We start from the raw sequence: 14590 nt of genomic DNA, 5'->3' as shown, positions 1-14590 counted from the left end.
CACTCCCTCCCTGACATACATCAAGCAAACACTATCAACAAAAGCATCGAAGACCTCGCGCATAAAATTATGATCTACATTTTGGAAGACAGCCAAAACTATTATACAACACTTGAACTCAACGAATTCATCAGAGATGCATAAAATTGTGTTTAAGAGGTGCCTGATGTAAAACACATGAATACGCGATACGCTGGAAGTATGCAAAATAATTCATTCAGCATTCAACAAGTAAGCGCAGAAAAAAAGTTAAATGATATTTATTTTGTAATATATTTTATATATTATTTTTATAGCGTTTATGCGAAGCGGAAAAAACTATCAGTTCTGGTTAAAAATCATATCCATATGACTTCCTATCTATTTCTATGTGAAACTAACGGTAACCCGTAAACTTCGTTCTACCCATAGAATTGTTATTAAAATCAGAAATTTTATCTCGAAACTATGCAATTAATTTTACTTTTAAAAATTTTCTTTAGGAGAACTCAGAGTCACTCAATGGTATCTCAGTAAGGCACTCAGTAAGTTTTCTTCATTTTTCTCGAAAATTTTAAAAGATTTTTTAATTATTTTTCTTCCTAAACCTTCTTTGAACTTAACCTGATAAAATTTAAAAAACCTCGAAGAGATTCTTGAAGCAGAATTAAAGTTATAGCATTTCAAAGTTAAAACGAATTAAAAATTCCAATTTTTTATTAGAACCGCTGCACGATGAGGTAATCAATTCTATTTTGCACATAAATGCGCGCGAATATGGGCCACCATGACTTAATTTTGCGGTTGTGACCCAACTTTCAATCAACGTTTCACACCTCATTAAGCGCTCTTACTGCCTGCTACTGAGTTCTGCTAATGAGCGTGTTTGTACGATTTCTCACACAAGAAGAGAAAAATCAATTGCCATGTGTTTTGTGTTACGATATTTGTTTATTTTAACATAGACTTCCACAAATTGTTACTAAAGACGTTGCATAAGGAAACGCCTTGCTCTTGTTGTTCAAAAAAAAAAAATTACTTGATCAACCTTTTGTGTTAACGATAAACACCCTCGTTGTAAATGTAATAAAAAAATTTAACATTTTTGTGGACTTTTAAAAGGATTGCATGTGAATGCATTTATTTGCTCAGAGATGACGAGAAAAAACAATGTGACACATAAAATCGACCATACATCAATCATCAACCTACGGTAATAATCAAAAAGTGTGTAGGCATTACCTAAAACCGCACACTTTAAGATATAGTTTAACTCGAACCACGTTTAAAGAGACACAAGAAATAATTTTTGTTTATTTTTTGAGTTTCTTTAGAACATGGTTCGAGTTAATCGTACCACGAGTAAATTCATTAAAACCGATATTTATGTTACTTTCAATGAATGGAGCATGAATTACATTAAAATAAAAATACGCACGACAAAAAAAAAATACTGAATGAAAATTAAAATTCAAGGTAGTATCTAAAAAGTATCAAAATCATGTCAACGTAAATTAAATTCATTTAAAGCCGATTGAAATAAAACAAGAGCAATTATATTGGAGAAAGAACAAAAGTGTCTTGTCTAGACTTTAAACGTAACGCTCTCAGGAAATTATGAAATAATTAGAAAAAATGTTTATTTTAAGATGTAGAAAAAAATAGCCGCAAAATGTTTTGTCTCATCATCATCACTTAATTTCTATGTCTACTTAGAAAAATTGTAAGTAATTTTTTACAAAGTAATTTTTTTGCCTTTTTGTTTAAAAAAATTTATTTTATTTTTTTTTTTTATTTTTTAACTTTTTTAATTTTTTATGTTTTTTTATTTTTTTATTTATTTTTTTTTATTTTTTTTTAATTTTTTTTTAATTTTTTATTTATACAAAAATTCTCAGAAAATATTTTTTTAATTTCAAAAATTATTTCCAATTTTAAAATTAAAAAAAAGTTAAAATTTTGAAAAAAAATCAATTAAAAAAATATAATAAAAATAAATTATTTAAAAAATTAAATTAATTAATGATAAAAAAAATTATTAAAAATTAAATTATTATTTTTTAAATTTAATTATTATTATTATTGACAATTCAAAACTCGTTTGGTAGAAAAAAAAATTTTCCATCATTAAAAAATTATGAATTTTGATTGAAATTTACGAGCTAATAAACTTATGTAACGCAAAACCATAACAACTGCAACAATTAAACAGTTTCAGAGTCGTTAAAATTACTTTATGGTCTCTTTCAAAATCAAAATTGATCACTTTCGTATGTCATTAAATCCGGTGTGTTTTCTGTGAAAATGCTATTTGTTATTCATCAAACGATCACGAGACGAAAACCTTGTTTTTCCCTTTTTGAAAAAAAAAACTCAAGTGTTTTTTCGCAACAAATCAAGTCGTTTCTTTTATTATTGTATGAAATTTTATGTAGGCATCATAAAAGCGATCCGACACATTCACAGGAAATAATAGACAGTGCATCATCATGTTTATTTGATTATTTTTCGCAATAAGAAGATGTCATCCATCTTGCTGCGTAAACAAACGCTTTTTTGTTTTCCGTTCAATTTGTGTATAAATTGTGAAAAACAGGCCAAAGGTAAGAAAACTTATTTTCATTTGATGTCGTTATGGGATGATTCATTTTGACGAATTGGTCCATTTATTGCATTCAATCATAATTATTTACGTTGATTTATTTGTTGTCAAGCCAATTAAGATAGATCTTACGTGTTTTTGCGGGAAAGGCGTTTTTGTGTGAGAAATTTTGGGTTGAGTGGTTTGGTTGAAGGGTGTCTGTTACATGTAAGTTAACTAAATTGTATTTTTTCTTCTTCTACAGTTCCTATGGTGAGTTAAGACAAGAGCTATAGACGAAAGTAATCATAAATTTCAAAGCTCTTATACTCTTAGGACTATAAAAATGCAGAAAATTGAGTCGACAGTGCCCAACAAAGCCTGTTTGCTTCAGTTATTGTTCTACTCGCCATGAAAAACGGAGATAAATTTGTTTGGATAAACAAGAGCTCTCAATCCACGCGATTTTGTCGACCGCTACGACTATCGTATGAGCCGGAAAACAATTATAACCAAGAAAAGGAGACAGCTAGATTGCAAGAAGAAGTCGACAATTTAAGGGATTATAAAACAAAAGTTGAACAAAAGGAGGTAAAAATCAAATTCGACTTGAAGCTCACTCTGTTGGACGGAAAAGCTTTGAATAGCGTATTGGAAAATAAATCATGTTGTCCAATCTGCAGATTGTCGATGAAAAATTTCTATAATCCGCTTATGGCTGAGGCTTTTCCAGAAGAAAATTTATCGCATGGACTTGGAATATTACACTGCGAAATAAAAGCCTTGGAGTTTTTGTTGCATTTAGGTTAGAAAAATTCCTTGGGCTTGAAGACCTGGAATTGTCCTCAACATCGGAAAGGTAAGTTTCTTAAAGGTTTTTTCTCTTTAATACGTCGTGTCTTTTAAAATTTCACGTTGTATGTTTTTCATTTAGCTTTTTAGAGCAGCGTGAATAAGATTTGTGAATAATTAAATCATTTTTTCTCTTCCATTTTGAAAGTCAGATTTGGCAACTTGATTTTATGTATTCATTGACATCGAGCATGAGGGCACACTTGATCTTCTATGAGGTCCATTTGAGGAGCTAATAGCTGCAGACAATTTATTGATGCTCACAATTGTAATATTATACTTGTATAAGAGTTTCATCAAGGTTTCTTCAAGCAAAATTTTCATCGTCTTTTTCGGGGCATTTCATTAAAATTATAAAATTAAATTAATTAAATATTTTTTAGAAAGAAATCACATTTCCTTAGCAAATTTTTTTATGATAAAAATATTTAAAGTTCAAAATGCGCTCTTACCTTCACTGCTCCAAAACTCAAACGTCGAGTTTCAAAATTTTTAATGATTTTGTATCGTGCATTTATTTTTGGCGATTTTCAAAAAATTTTCACAATTTTACCCGTAACACAGACACATAATTTTGCATACATGTTCACGCAAAAAGTGTACATCAACAAACGAATGGCATGGATGAATGATGGGAAGTAATAAAGGATGTCATTTATTTGTGCTAAAAATATTATTATTATCATTATTTAACTGTGTGGATTTGTTTTTCGTAGTAGGAAGACACAACAAACAACTTGATGCACTTTTAACGTTTTGATTTACGTTTTCGGTAAGTAAACATTTTTATCCAGAATTGCGGTTAATGGTTTTTTTTTGAAATAATTTTTGGAGTCATTCACTTGGGTCTCTCTCTTGTAAATGTATATTTTAATTATTTATCGTCATAGTTGAATAGGTTAGTATGTTGCATCTAACTTTATCTAACAATGATAGTTTTATATATTAAACTAACATAAACATGATAAATAAATAATAAAACTAATTTGAAAACAATAATATCAAAGAGTTACAAATAAAATTGATGTATTTTCATAGCAGAGTAATTTTACGCCCAATGTCGCTAGAAAAACTTTTTTAAAGGAGTGTCATATAGTATTTTTTTTTTATGCAATCACTTGAATGATGTTGTCGTATATCACAAGAGAGAGACACAGAATTTATTGTCAATTTTTTTTTGTGAATCCAGAGTTGGAAGTATTTTTTTAGAACTAAAGGTTTTTGATAAAAAAATTAATTTGATAAATATATAGCTTGGTTTGGATTAATTGAAATAATTTTTAAAGTTAAAAATTTTTCAGAAATTCAAAAATTTTGAATTTAAGCATATGAAAGGTTTTAAAAGCTGAAAAAAATGAAGTTAGAAAGCTAAATTTTTTTAAAATTTATATCAAAAGCTGAAAAGTTTCAAAAATTAAAAATAAAAAAAATAAAAATAAATTAAAAAAAAAAATAAAAATAAAAATAAAATAAAAAAAAATAAATAAATAAAAAAATAAAAATTCATTTAAATTTAATTAAAATAAAAAAAATTAAAAAAATAAAATTAAAAAATTAAAAAAAATAAAATAAAAAATTAAAATTGAATAAAAATTAATTAAATTAAAAATTGATAAAAAAAATTAAATTAATTAAAAAATAAAATAAATTAATTTTACCTTTTTTAAAAATTTTCCGGGGCCTATTTTAAAAAATTCACTTCTATAAAATTTACAGGGCCTCAAATTTTTCGAATCCATCACTGCATGTATGCACATAGATTAGATCGGATGACAAAATATTTGAAGTTATCGCTTATTGAGTACAAACAATTGATCGCACTCACATAAAAATTCAAAGTAAATCGTAATTTCCTGATGTTCATTGTTGTTGTTGTAGTAAATATTTTTGTTTTGGAAAACGACTCAATATGCTTCAGCGGTTCCCATGAAGATTTTTTTTTGAAGGTTGCACGGGCGTTTATGACTTTTTGATTGAAAAGTCGAAGCATCTTCTGCTCAATTATAAAACGATTTAAGTGTTAATTATTGGGTTCGGTATAATTGACGAAATTTTGTGTCATCTTTGACTTAAATGGAAGTTGCGATCAAGGCTTCTGTGCGATGTTTCAAGTGATTGTTTTTCGCGATGTCTCTACTTAAGCCAATAATTTATCTAAATCGCATTAACCCACTTCTGATGTCTTTATTCTGACATTTTTGGCCAAAACTGAAGAGAGAGAAAAAAAAACAAAGCATGAGGGGCAATAAATTAAACAGAAAATTAAGACAACAAAAAAAAATGAGATCGACGTTAAATATCTTACTTTATTGTTGTTGGTACAATTTTCGAACATTGAGTTTCTCTCTCAAGCCTCCTACGCGACGAGATCATCGAAGCCTTATGTGTGTCCAAACTTTGTTCATTAGAAAGACATTCATCGACTTGAGGATGACTAATCACTTTCAAAGGAACTTTTTTTTTGTTCTGCAAATTGCGCCTGAAAGTAATAAAGAAAAAAAACTTAATGAAGAATGGAGCTGATTAAATTTAATTTCAAAATTTATATACAAACTTTTTTTTTGAAGAGTGTCTTTGGATGCGGATAGACAAATTTGGCAATAGCAGGTTATGACGTGATACCTTGGAGACAAAATACAGCGAGAAGAGTGGCCAAAAAGTCTATCGGTGTGGGCGAAATTGTGAATTGAATTTTGTTGTTTTTGACATAGGTATAGTGTGGTTTTTGGCTAAATGAGGTAGGAGGACGTTTTAATAGTCGCTGCGATATGGTGTTTGGATGTTTATTATATACTTTTGAGACTTCCTTTATAATGTTTCTTTTCTGATGAACTTGCGATTCTCGCGTTCTCGTGGATTAAAAGAACAATGAACCAGGAGTCATGAACGAATTTTCAAGGTTAAACTATCCTTGAAATATTAAAATTTTAAAAATTAATGCTTCAATGTTAATTTAAAAAAATTGACAAACATCTAAAAAAATAATTAAAAAATTTTAATTTCAAAAAATAATTTTTTTTTTTTATTGAACTAAATTTTTATAATTTTTTAATAATTCAAATTTTTAAATTAATTTTATTTTATTTAATTCTTTAATATTTTTATTTAATTTTAGATTAATTAAAAACTATTTATTTAATTAAAAAAAGAGTAATAATATTAAATTATTTAAAATAATTAAATTTTTTAAAAAATATTTTTTTTTAATAAAAATTATTTATTAAATAAAATTTTAATTCTAGAATATTTTATATTGAAAATTTAAATTAAAAAATTTATTTTAAATTTATTTTTTTTTATATTTTTTATTTTTGATTTTAACTTATTTTTTTAATTTTTTTAATTTTTTTTTTTAATTTTTTTTTATTTATTTTTTTTTATTTATTTAAATTAATTAATTAAATAATGCTTTGCTTTTTTTTAATAATTTGAAATTTTTTGATAATTTTTATTTTAATTAATATTTTAAATATAACTTTAATAATATTTTTATTTAATTTTAAATTAAAAAAAATTAATAATAATTATTTAAATAAAATTTAATTCTAAAATATTTTATATTGAAAAAAAATAAAATAAATTAAAAATAATATTTTTTTATTATTTTAAAATTTAAATTAAATATTTTATTTTAAATTTATTTTTTATATATTTCAGGTTGAAGAAATAAAAAACTTTTAAAATTTTGAAAAATAATTAAAAATTTTCGAAGTCAATTCAGGTAAGTAAGTAACTCACTCTAATTCAAATCCCTTAAAAAGACTTTATTTTTTCACAAGCTTAATTCTATATCTTAATATAATTATTAAATTAAACTCAAATACAAACATTGAACTTAAACAAACAAAGAAACACAAAAAATTGTCTCCAAAATAGTCACCGAAGTTTCTTTCATTTTTTTTTTATTATTACATTTTAACTTTTAAGAACAATCCATTTTAGGCAAAGTTACAAACAGACTTTATAAATAAAATTAATATCATCGAAAATCCGAAGAAACAATAACAATAAAAAGTTATAACGCGCAGCAAATTAACGACATTCGATACTTCGTGGCGTTGAGCCATCATCGTTTAATTCTGTAACTCTCTCAATTTATCTGCCTACTTGCATCAACTTCCATTCACAGAACTTAAGAAATTAAGAATTATTACGAAGATTGGAAGTTTAATAAACTTTATAAATTTAGTAATCAATAACGAAACGTGTGTCATCGTCTCGTCTTTCATTCATTCGAGATACGTTTTTACAAAGAATTTTTTATGTTCTAACGAAAAAATTTCTTTTGATTCTGTTAGATGAAGAAAAAAATAAATATAAATTTTTTGAAAGAAAAAAAAAATGTTAAGAGTTAGAGAGTAATAATAATAAGCTAAGACGTGTTTTTCCTCCCACACTCGGCGCGCTGTAAGAAATGTAGTTTGAGTATTGAGTCTAAGGTTACGAGATCAAATTTGAATAAAAATTTGTCGTGGTCGATAGAAACTAGATACGCGGTTGGCTGTGCAATGAAAGCAAGCGATTTAGATGTTATAGTTTTTGAGTGTAAATATTTTTATTTTTTATTATTATGGCTCGATGATCTAATATTCGAGTTGCGAGTGGCGGCAAGCGGTACCATATTGTCTTATATGCACGCAAAGACTTTATTACGCAATAAAGAGGTCTGTCCAGATCTACCCACAGAAGGATTGGCTTTGATTGTGAGTTTTATTGGGAGAATTAAAAAAAGTGAGTTAAAATTCAATTTTTAATGCGTTTTATTTTTTTCTGTTTTAGGTAAATTTTGATGAATCAGAAAATGTGAGAAATTGCATCAGCAAATACTTGTTCAATTTATGAGAAATTTTCTTATTTTTTATTCTGAGTAACTTTACTGAAGTAAGTATATAAAATAGGCTTTTAACAGAATTTTAAATTTTTAATGTCTTTTTAGAGATTCATGCCTTGCCAATGCCTTTAATTACTAAACTCAAAAATCTAGAATACTTTTTAACAAAAAAAAACCTTTTGTGATACGGCGATGTACCATTATTGAAAACCAAAAGTGCTTAAAGTCTTGCATCTATTCTTTAACAGAAGTATAATTTACGAATTATTTCAGTATTGGCTTTTAGTTGCAAATGCAGTTTTTACAAAGTATACAAGCCGTGATATTAAGGAGAATGTTCCTTTCGATGAACTTCGTCGCGACGCCGATCATATTAGCAAAAGAGCTCTTTTCTGGAATCCTAAGGGCTCAAGGCGACGCAAAGCTCCTCGAAAAACTTGGAGACGAAGTATTGAGGCCGAAATTCGAACAATTGATCGCAATCTCATCATCCAGTTTTGTCTTTTGAGAGTTCTTATAAATATTTGTCCATATTATTGGTTTGAGCTTCCTTACAAATTTTTAGATCTATTGATCAATTTTTCTTACAAAAATAACAAGATCAAAAGTATCAAAAAATAATCGCCTTTTAAAATTTAGGACAGTTTGTCACCTTACTTGATGGAAAAAAACAGTTGGTTACCTGAAATACTCGAAAATTTTAATTTTTTTTAATTAGTAAATACTTAAATTGATATATGAAAAAAATAATTTTTTTAAGTTTAGTTATATTTTTTCAATTTTTTTTAATTTTTAATATTTTTCATTAATTAATTAAATTAATTTTTTAAAATATTTTTACCGCATTTCGAAGAAAAAAATGCGGTATTAAACTCGACTTGTCGTGTGTGTGTGTTCCGGTGTGCCCCAAAATTTTTGTAAGTACCCTAAGGGTCTATGGGCATAAAAAATGATTGAAAAAAAATCCTTTGACATGGTTTTGATTTGAAAACTAAATCAAGAGAAAAACTAAATCAAAAACTGTGTCAAAGCAATTTTTGTCAAATCTTGCTCCAAATGCATAAAAATTTATCAGAGGGCTCTAATTTATCATTTTTAATCATTTTATAACTCAAAACTGCCAAAAAATTGAAACTGAAAAAAAAATGTTTCCTTTGACATAGTTTTGTTTTAAAAACTAAATCAAGAGCAAAAAAACTGTGTCAAAGCAATTTTTGTCAAATTTTGCTCCAAATGGATAAAAATTTGTCAGAGAGCTCTAACTTATCATTTTTAATCATTTTATAACTCAAAACTGCCAAAAAATTGAAACTGAAAAAAAAATGTTTCCTTTGACATAGTTTTGTTTTAAAAACCTTTGACATTTTTGTCAAATCTTGTTGGATAAAAATTTATCAGGGGGCTCTAATTTATCATTTTTAATCATTTTTTAACTCAAAACTGCTAAAAAATTGAAACTGAATAAAAATTTTTTCTTTGACATAGTTTTGTTTTAAAAACTAAATCAAGAGCAAAAAAACTGTGTCAAAGCATTTTTTGTCAAATTTTGCTCCAAATGGATAAAAATTTGTCAGAGGGCTCTAATTTATCATTTTTAATCATTTTATAACTCAAAACTGCCAAAAAATTGAAACTGAAAAAAAAATTTTTCCTTTGACATAGTTTTGTTTTAAAAACTAAATCAAGAGCAAAAAAACTGTGTCAAAAACTGTGTCAAAGCAATTTTTGTCAAATTTTGCTCCAAATGGATAAAAATTTATCAGAGGGGCTCTAACTTATCATTTTTAATCATTTTATAACTCAAAACTGTCAAAAAATTGAAACTGAAAAAAATTTTTTCCTTTGACATAGTTTTGTTTTAAAAACTAAATCAAGAGCAAAAAAACTGTGTCAAAAACTGTGTCAAAGCATTTTTTGTCAAATTTTGCTCCAAATGGATAAAAATTTGTCAGAGAGCTCTAACTTATCATTTTTAATCATTTTATAACTCAAAACTGCCAAAAAATTGAAACTGAAAAAAAATTTTTCCTTTGACATAGTTTTGTTTTAAAAACTAAATCAAGAGCAAAAAAACTGTGTCAAAAACTGTGTCAAAGCATTTTTTGTCAAATTTTGCTCCAAATGGATAAAAATTTGTCAGAGAGCTCTAACTTATCATTTTTAATCATTTTATAACTCAAAACTGGCAAAAAATTGAAACTGAAAAAATTTTTCCTTTGACATGGTTTTGTTTTGAAAGTGTATGAAATTGCAAAAGGGTCATGAGGAGTACGAAAATGTGACTTGAGGAGTACGAAATTGTGAAATGAAGAGTACAAAAAAGCGTGATATATAACATCGACATGCGGTATAGTATGTCGTTCTATAGACGACTACTTTCTCTATTTTTTATTATTTAATTTTTTTTTATTTTTTATTTTTTTTTACATTTTTTTTATTTTTTTTAAATTTTTATGAATTTTATGAAGATTCATTTTTCAATAGAAAATTTCAATACTTAAAATATTTAAACAAAAATTCTACTTTATCATAAACATAAAGTAATAAAGCTACAATTTAGCTAAATTTCAAACTAAAATAAATTTTCATGCAAATTTCTTCATGAATCGCCAATTTTCTAATCAACACGTTGCACTTCCGTTCTATCAAAGTATTTTACGGAAACACACTTTAATACATTTCATTCATTTCCGTGAGCACAAAAATTTTTGTCTCTCCCGCAAGAAAACATGCATGTTCTTGCCTCTTTGGTGTTTGACAAAAAAATTTCTTAATGAGACACGTAAATCAAAAAATTATTCAGATACCTACGTTTAATTAACATTCGAGCACCGCACACGCTACCAAAACCTCAGCATTATTCAGGTTGGACCAGATAGTAAAAAAAAATTCTCTAAAGCGATATAATATATGAAAAAAAAAAAATGAAATGTGGGATGATATATTTTTGTGAGAGTTACAAAATATTACTTTAGATTAACATTTTTTTTCGTACACAGCAAATAATAGTTTTGTATGGTTTGTTTGTGAATGCATTTGAATTATTATTTATTTATTTGTTAGACATGTGTTGTTTTGTATACGTTTTCATTCAAATAAGGTGATGTGCGTCGTTGTCCGCAACTACGTACCAAGTACAGCCACTTAGTTTCGCGCCCACTCCTTATCAATAAGTAACGCGCGTAACAACACTCACATGAATGAAGCTTTTTTTTCAATTCATCGTCGCAATCTTGCCTTTGATAATCGAGCAAAATTAGTGTTGGAGGTGCTCAAGGTCGCTTAGGTAGATGCCAAGGTTTTTCTCGTGTTCTTTGTTTCCTTTTTTTTTTTTGCTTCTTTTGCAACGCGAGATGAAAAATTATGCGCAGAAAACAAGGCAGCTCCATTTGCGACGTGGAAAAAAAAACGCATAAAAACTCGAAAAGTCGCTGCAAAGGCGTTATAATTGAAGAGTGTAATTAAAGTTTGCACATGTCTTGACAAGTTAATACGTCGTAGAGCGATAAATGTACGCCTTGTGTACGGGGAGTTTAAGTCGTCTTATGCAATGAACGACGCGCGCAATAGTGTTGCAATTAATTGAAACGGAAATCGTGGAAATTGAGTTGTGAGTTAAGGGAACTCGAGTGTGAAATGAGATTGTAATGGGACTCGAAGATGATAAAATTTTATTTTTCTGAAGGTAAAAATTTTCATAATTTGAAAGCAAAATTAAAAAAAAATTAAAGTCTAAAAAAATTAACGAAAAATATTTTTTTAAAAAAATATTAATAATTAAAATAATTTAAAAATAGGAAAAAATTTTAACTAAATTTAATTTAATTGATTTATTTTTTTTACAAAATTTTAAATTAATTATATTTAAATAAATTTTATTTAAAAAGATAAATTTTTTTAAAATATTAAACAACTTTAAAAAATTTTTTTTGGAAATTTTTAAAACCAAAATGAAAATTAATTTAATTTCTTATTATTATTGAAAGTTCAGTAAGAAATAAAATAATTTGTATTTTTTGTCTTCATAATTTCTAAAAGAATTTTTCTAAAGTTGTTTAATATTACAAAAAAATATTTCTCAAAAAAAAAAATTTTTTAAAATAAACATTATTTAAATTATTAATTAAACAAATATTTTTAAATTAAATTAAATTAAAAAAAATTTAAATAAAATTTTTAAGAAATTTTATTAAATTATTTAAAAAAATTAAATTTAATTATTTAAAAATTTTAAATTAATTTATTTAAAAATTTAAAATTAAATTATTTAACAAAAAAAAATTAAAATTTTTTAAATAATTTAATTTTATAAAAAAATATTTGATTTTTGCAAAACGAAAGCTAAATTTATGAACTTTTCATAACTTCAAAGCTTTAATTTAAGACAAAATTATATTTATTAAAATGCGTTAAAAATGGTAAAAAAGCTGTTCGATCATCATCATCATCATTTCCCTTTTCACACACTTGTGTGGGCCGACCTCAAAACAACCACAAAGTACCTACAAAGAAATAAAATAAAAAGAGTTTCATACAAAAAGAGAAACACAAAATAAAACGCATAAAATTCAGTTAAAAATTAATAAGACAAGTACAAACATATTTGACATATTTGGATTAAACGATTACAGCAAGCGATACGTTGTAGCTTTATTTTTATTTCATTTTTTGTAGAAATAAATTGATGAACTGCAGTTTTTTTCTCTGTGCTTTTATGAACTGGCACAAACATTATCTCGTTTAACCATATCGGGATCCGATGCCACTTGCAATTAGTAAATAATACGTCAATAAAATGGCTTCGGTTTCATTTTATTTTTTGCTGCTTCTTATCTTATCTGAAGCAAAAGTTTTCGATAATTCTCGAGTAACTCGCGTCGAACGAACAGAAGCTCGAAATAGACGCCATTTATTAATTTTGTTCGAAGAATAAAAAAACAGAATCGCAGACTCCTTATAGAGAAATCGAGTCGAAAGCAAAAAAGCACGTGGGATGTGATTTAGATGATTGTTACTGCGATGATGATGATGATGTTGATGTTGGTGACTAAAGCAATGTCTCATATATGGAATAGTATGTCGAAGTTATTGTGAAAAAAATATTTTAGATGTTTTCATTCATAAATTTTAAAGTGTTTTCGACACCTTTTGGTTTATGTATTTTTTTATCGTAAAAAAATTTTTTATTAAATTGTATTTAATTTCGATTAATGAAAAAAAAAAATTAAATTTAAAAAAAAATAAAATTTTCAAAAGTTAAAGGAAGATATTTATTATTAATTTATTAAGTTTATTTTTAAAAATTTCTTAATTTTTTTAAAAAGTATTTTAAGTTTTACTTAATTTTTTATTTTAATTATTTTTTTCCAATATTTCGTTAGTTTTTTTTTCTTTTAGGATATTTTTTTTTGGTAAAAAAATAATTACCAAAAAAAGAAACTAAATATTTTTAATTTTAAATAAATATTTTTCTCAATATATTTTTTTTAAATTATTTGTAATTTTTATTTTTTTAATAAATTTCAAAATTTCATTTTTTAATTTTTTAGAGAGTTTTTTCTGATTTTGATTAATTTTTAGTTTTTTAATTCGAATATTGTTTTTAATATATTTTTTAAAAAAAATTAAATATTTTTAAAATAAATAAATAAATTTTTAAGAAAAAAAAATTTAAATATTTATTTTTAATAATTATTAATTAATTAATTATTATTTTTTTTAATTAAAAATCATTTTTTTTTTTGAAAAAATTAAAATAAGCAAATTATTAATAAATAATATTTTATATACTTGAAAATATTAAATTTAAATAAAAAAAATAAAATTAACAAATTAAATTTTTACAAATTACAAAAAAAAATAATAAAAAATTATTCAGAAAATGTAAGAAAAATTTTAAAATGTAAAAAAGAGGGTTTTATAACTTCTTACAAAATTATTAAAAAAATAAAATAAATAAATAAAATAAAAATTAAAAAAAAAAAAATAAAAAAAGTAAATAAATAAATAAAATTAAAAATTAATTTAATTTTAATTGCATAATCGATTTAATTTAATTCTTTTATACTTTTTTTCTAAGTCAAAGTTTAATTTTTATTATTTTTTTATTATATTTTTTAACGTTCAAATTTCATACAAAACCTTTAAAATAAAATAATATTCTGTAAAATTCCATTAAAAAATTATCAAGTCACCCCATTTGTCATTTTCATTCATTTTTGTGAACACGTACTACTCTGTCGATACCCGTTCTGTACTCGATCCATACCTTCGCTCGATCACTTGCTATACTTGTCTCTTTCTCCCTCACTGTTTTTCGGACATATGCGTGGAAAAATGTCAAAAAT

The sequence above is a fragment of the Culicoides brevitarsis genome, chromosome 3 (genome assembly GCF_036172545.1).
Source record: "Culicoides brevitarsis isolate CSIRO-B50_1 chromosome 3, AGI_CSIRO_Cbre_v1, whole genome shotgun sequence".
In the NCBI taxonomy this organism is placed as follows: Eukaryota; Metazoa; Arthropoda; class Insecta; order Diptera; family Ceratopogonidae; genus Culicoides; species Culicoides brevitarsis.
Note: the sequence above shows the minus strand (reverse complement) of the source record.